At 38.4% G+C, this 5,189-nt stretch overlaps 1 non-coding gene and 1 pseudogene across 1 annotated transcript; one reads left to right on the forward strand and one right to left on the reverse strand.

Moving 5' to 3' along the window:
• Positions 1 to 1,229: 1,229 nt before the first annotated feature.
• On the forward strand, positions 1,230 to 1,289 carry LOC148665539 (U7 small nuclear RNA; annotated as a pseudogene).
• A 3,828-nt stretch (positions 1,290 to 5,117) lies between these two features.
• Positions 5,118 to 5,189, reverse strand: trnam-cau (transfer RNA methionine (anticodon CAU)). The gene has a single exon. It is a non-coding gene; the product is annotated as a tRNA-Met (tRNA).

A 5,189-nucleotide genomic window follows, 5' to 3' on the forward strand; every position in this document is an offset into this window, starting at 1 on the left:
AGTGGAGCAGGAGGTACGAGGCCACGAGACAGCCAGTGCTCTGCACCAACCACAGAGCTCTGTACAAAGAGGTGAGGGGGCATCTGGTCGCCAACAAAAGGCTGTGAGTTCCCAGACAAGTCTGGGAAAGAACGCAGCCGAAAGAACTGGACATCAACTGGATGGCCGTACACAAGAGACTGGCTACCAGGAACCCGCATTGCCCCCGAGACACGTGTTTCGTAGAGGAGACTCAGGAGCACGTGTTCTGGAGCTGCCCCTTCGCCAAGACGGTGTGGGGCAGAATGGACAACATTATGCAACTCCTGGGAATGGATGCGGTGCTCAGTTACCAGTACATTCTGCTGGGGGCTGGCACCCACCAGACTGGACAAGGGGACACAGGACCTGCGGGGGCTGCTGCTGTCCCTCACAAAACAAGGACTGTGGAAGGTGAGGAACACTCTCATCTGCCACAACATAAAGTGGGGGGCGAGGGAGCTGGAGGAGAGGAGCCTGGCGGACCTCAGGAGGAGGACGAAGCACCACGTTGCCAAATGGGGTTTCCCCATGGCGAGGGAGCGCTGGAAAGGACTTTGGGCCCTATACAGGGATTAAAGGACAATAGCGAGTGGTAGGTTTGGAGGGACTCTCTTAATTGCGCAAATCCGCCTCCACTTGCAAAGATTGATAACGGACAATCAATCTCCGTTCTGCCGTTGTTTTTTATTACATGGAGTGTTAATATGTGTGAGATGTTCCTTTTGAGATGTTTTTTTTTTTGCGGATTAAAGTATATTTTGTAGAACAAAAAAAATCTTATGACAAGGTTTACAAGTTATTTGTTGAACTACATTCTAATAGGTGTGGTAACATTCCAGGTCATTTGTTTACGTTTTTGTTTCTGGAGTACCTGTTAGATGAAATGTGCTAATATGTAACCTAACTCCAGTGTGAATAACTAGAAGAGGGGAGCAGCTCCATTCCAGACCAAGGGAGCTTTGAGATTGGCTGGGCCAGATCTTTCATCTGCATATCTGATTTGGAAATGTAACACTAAACCCCTTCTTGCATGTATTTAACTTGCACCCAAGAGTCCCCTACTGCGTATTGCTACTTATTTTTTATGATAAGTGGTGATTACCAGTTGACAGGTTTTATTTGTTGAATTATAAATGTTTTTTTTATTATCACCCTGAATGGCCTGTACTCAAGGTTTGGTAGGGTATGTGTTTTCATTTCATTTACAAAAGTGAATTTTTGCTCTTTTAGTATTTGTCTAGAAGGCTTTCTGAAGTCAGGAAGCCCATTTATTTGGTGAAAAAAGATTCTGTATTAATATTAATATTTCTCATACAACATAAATAGGGTCTTTTAGGAATAAAACGATTTTGCACTTGGAAATCTTAATAAAGCTGTGTGCTTCCATGCACTTGAACAGTTTTGATTCGTAATATTTGACCTTAGGTGTGGGAACAGGTCTTTTTTGCCATTTGATTTCCAATTGATCAGCACAGTATAGAAAATAGACCCGTAAAGCAACCTCAGCAGTGACAAATGTGCGAAAAGTGATCACTTGTTTTCTCCCGCTTTCAAACTGAAACCCTTTGGTGTGTTAAGAGAATGTGATAACCACGACACTGTGCAAGGTGGGAATGGGTGACTTGCAGAGAGTGTTGAACTTCGAGAAAGGACTTCTCTCAGGAATATATTTCCACATTCTGAAGAGGAGATTTTCTCCATTTCTGTAGTCTGACTTCCTCTATTGCTAGAGAGCTGTAGAATGTGGAGTCACCTATCCAGCTCTGGGAACAGTGTGTAGATAACAAGTTTGTTACTGCCGGATGAGCACAGTAAATTAATACAGCAGAATAAACACACTGTGAGTATTTGAAGGGAATTAACAATCTTTTACGTCTCGCCATGTTCAATGCTGCTGTCATTTCTGTAATATTGTGATTATCACATTCATCACACATGCGCAAGATCCCCTGTCTTCTCACATTTTGCACTTCTACCAGCGTTTTATGGATCTTGTTTTGTCTTATTGCAAGAATTCGAATTTCCTGTGTCATTCATGATCACATCAAACAGCCAGCAGATCATGTCACCTTTCAGATAGTCATTCTTCTGCAGAACTGACAAACGTGGCAAAGCAACCTGATAAGCCCAGGTCCTAGAAGTCACTACTCAGTCAGTTACTACTGCCGAAATGCAAGCCCTTCCTCCTGCCTGAAGAAGTTGATCCTACATTACTCATGAAGAAGATGTATCTACCAAACCTCAGAGAGCTGAGCTGGATCACTCCCCTTCTGAATGACGTTGCAGTAACACTCTACCACTCCTCTTCGTGCACTCATGCTGGAACTTTGGGAGGCTACTGCAGACAGCAGAGGTTGGATCATACACAGAGGTTGAAATGGCTCAGCTGAGAAAGCCTTAGACTGACGCTCTAAAGGTCCCTGGTTCAATGGCATTTTGGTTTTGGCAATTTGTTTCGTTGCGCCATTTGTTCCTCTCTGCAATGCCCTGTGTCCAAAGTCACACTTCCCTTTCTCAGCCTGAATCCCAAACTAGAGTCTTTGTGTCCTTGAGTCCCTCTTTTACCGACACTGATGAAGTACAGAAATAACTTAACATGTTTTGCACTCCTTATGGTGTTTTATGGTGGGACCTGTATTTCTCTATGAATTTCCTTTGTGACAGCCCATTTGTTTTCAATATATTTCTGGTGAAGTTATTACATCGGTCTCCCCTGGTGGCTTGTTTTCATATCCCACTTCTGACAATGACTTTTCTTATGTCACTTTGATGGGAGTACAATTGGAAAAAAAACTAAATTGTGTGTAGTTGTTTCCATATCAAACCTGTCTTCCATTTTATACAGTATTCCACAGGAGTGAATCAATTCCTTGTTTAATTTTGCAAATGACTCTGCTGTCAAAAAAACTAAATTCCCATGTAGCCAAGGAGTTGCTGAAAAGCAACTTCACTTTGATGTTTTGTGTTGTTATAACTAATTCATCTCCTTTTTAAAAAATAGATTTCTGTAGAAGAAAGGTGTCTCACACTACAGTTTAAATTGTAAACAGGTCATAGAAAAAGCTCCTTAGCTCCCTGTCAGGAATCAAACCCCACTCTCCTGTATGACAGGCAGGGATTCTCACCATGTTTAAATTGCAACCGTAATAATATTGACAACATTAATAAATGCATATATAATTGAAATTGAAAACATATCTAACACAGCATCTTTTCTGGTTATATACCAGAATGCATTGCTGATATTTGTTGTTTGCCATTTAGGTTAAATACTGTCATGTTTTTCTCAGCAATCGACTTTTGATGTGTAAGTATAAATAATGATAATACTATTTGAATACATACAGGTCTTAATATTATTTTGATTAAAAATAGTACGTTAATAAGCAATAAATGGCATATAAAATAGTGTGAAGGTGAAAATCACACAAAATCAACTTCAAATGTGGGAATTTTACATTTTTAGGATTATAAGTTGCATGTAGCACATTAGCAACACTACAGTAATGCTAATATAACAATAGTGTAAAAAAATCCTGACCTAATTCCTTACAAATGCTGATACAAAATGTGAATGATTTCAGAGTTTCGGGTATTGGGTCTCCTGATAGAGATCAGAGATGAACTGAGGCATGTGGGAAAGTGTACAGAACTGGTGAACTACCAATTCCACATCAAGAGGCTGAGCACAAAGGAAGAGTCCTGTACACACAAGTGAGTCCTTGACAACATGGACAATCAAAACCTACTGGTATGATATTATATTCTCTCTGTGGTGTAGAAAATATTCACTACTAGTATTCTAGGTTACAGATAGGTCATTATATGACAGCTTACATCTGATTAATAGGATCCATCTCTGGCATACATTCTTATTTTTAGTTTATAATGTATAATCTTGCTAATCTTTTAATGCCAAAATAAAGTGTTTTATAAAAAGCTTCATGTTCTAAGAAATTACTAAAACTTTTGATCTTTGAAATATGGCCACTTTGTATTCTAGGACTTAGCAAATACTGCAGAAAAGTGGAGTTAAAATGTGAAAATGTGTAATGGGTATGTCTGATTAGTTGATTAGTGAAGATCCAGTAGTAAAAATAGCTTCTAATATTATTTCTAATATAATATTATTTCCAGATAAACCAACTTTGGAGAGTAGGCAACAGTGATTTCAAAGAAAGTGTGTTCACTTTCTTTGAAAGTGAGGTTAAGGTATTGCTTATAGAAAGCATGCTAAGGTATTGATTATAGATTTTTTAATTTTTTTTTACATTACATTTTTACTTTGATCAAGTTAAAATATTCACAAAATTTAGCTTAAAGATACCTTGTTAACCACTGAATTTGCAAGGTGTAAAACTGCTAAATTGTCTTTTAAAATATAAGGATTACAGTAGTACATTTGATACTAAATATTTGAGTAAATAAACGTTGAGTGAAAACTCGCTTGAGAAATGTCTAAGCTCAGTCATAATTTGGTTTTCAGACTTAAGACAAATTAACTGATGATGGAATTCAACTTAGCTGGCACAAACCAGAAAGATCAAAGACAAAAGAGGTGCCTGGGAGACACAAATCTTTTTAGAGCAATTAAAGGTACTCTTATTCTATGTTGTACTTTCAAACTTTGGGTACTCTTTAATTAGGACAGACTATTGCTCAATTACTATGATGCAAGCTAAACTTAATACACCGATTAAGCTTTGATCTTAGTAAACCTTAATGGTTCTTTTTTGAGATTATATTCAAGAAGAGATTAATCATCATTTGTTGATCATTTGTTCATTTGTTGGAGAACTTGACAATCTTTGACAATTATTATTAAATGAGCATTATACAAATGTGCGTTGATATTTTTAATGTACCTTAATTGTAATATATATAAACACAATTGCTTTGATATGGATGTTCATTTGAAGGATTTAAGGAAACTATCAAGGATCGCAGAACAACCAAAGATACATTTGGGCATCTGCTATTGGTAAAGATGAAAGAGTACCGTAAGTGTGAAGCTTGTATACACACGAGAGAAAAATCAGTTTTAATGCACTTCATTAAACTGATGGTGTGCTTATCAATCGTGCATAAAAAACACATAGCAGAGGATGGTTTCGATCCATCGACCTCTGGGTTATGGGCCCAGCACGCTTCCGCTGCGCCACTCTGCT

This window comes from Lepisosteus platostomus, chromosome 5 (assembly GCF_059453375.1).
Source record: "Lepisosteus platostomus isolate fLepPlt1 chromosome 5, fLepPlt1.hap1, whole genome shotgun sequence".
Classification (NCBI taxonomy): Eukaryota; Metazoa; Chordata; class Actinopteri; order Semionotiformes; family Lepisosteidae; genus Lepisosteus; species Lepisosteus platostomus.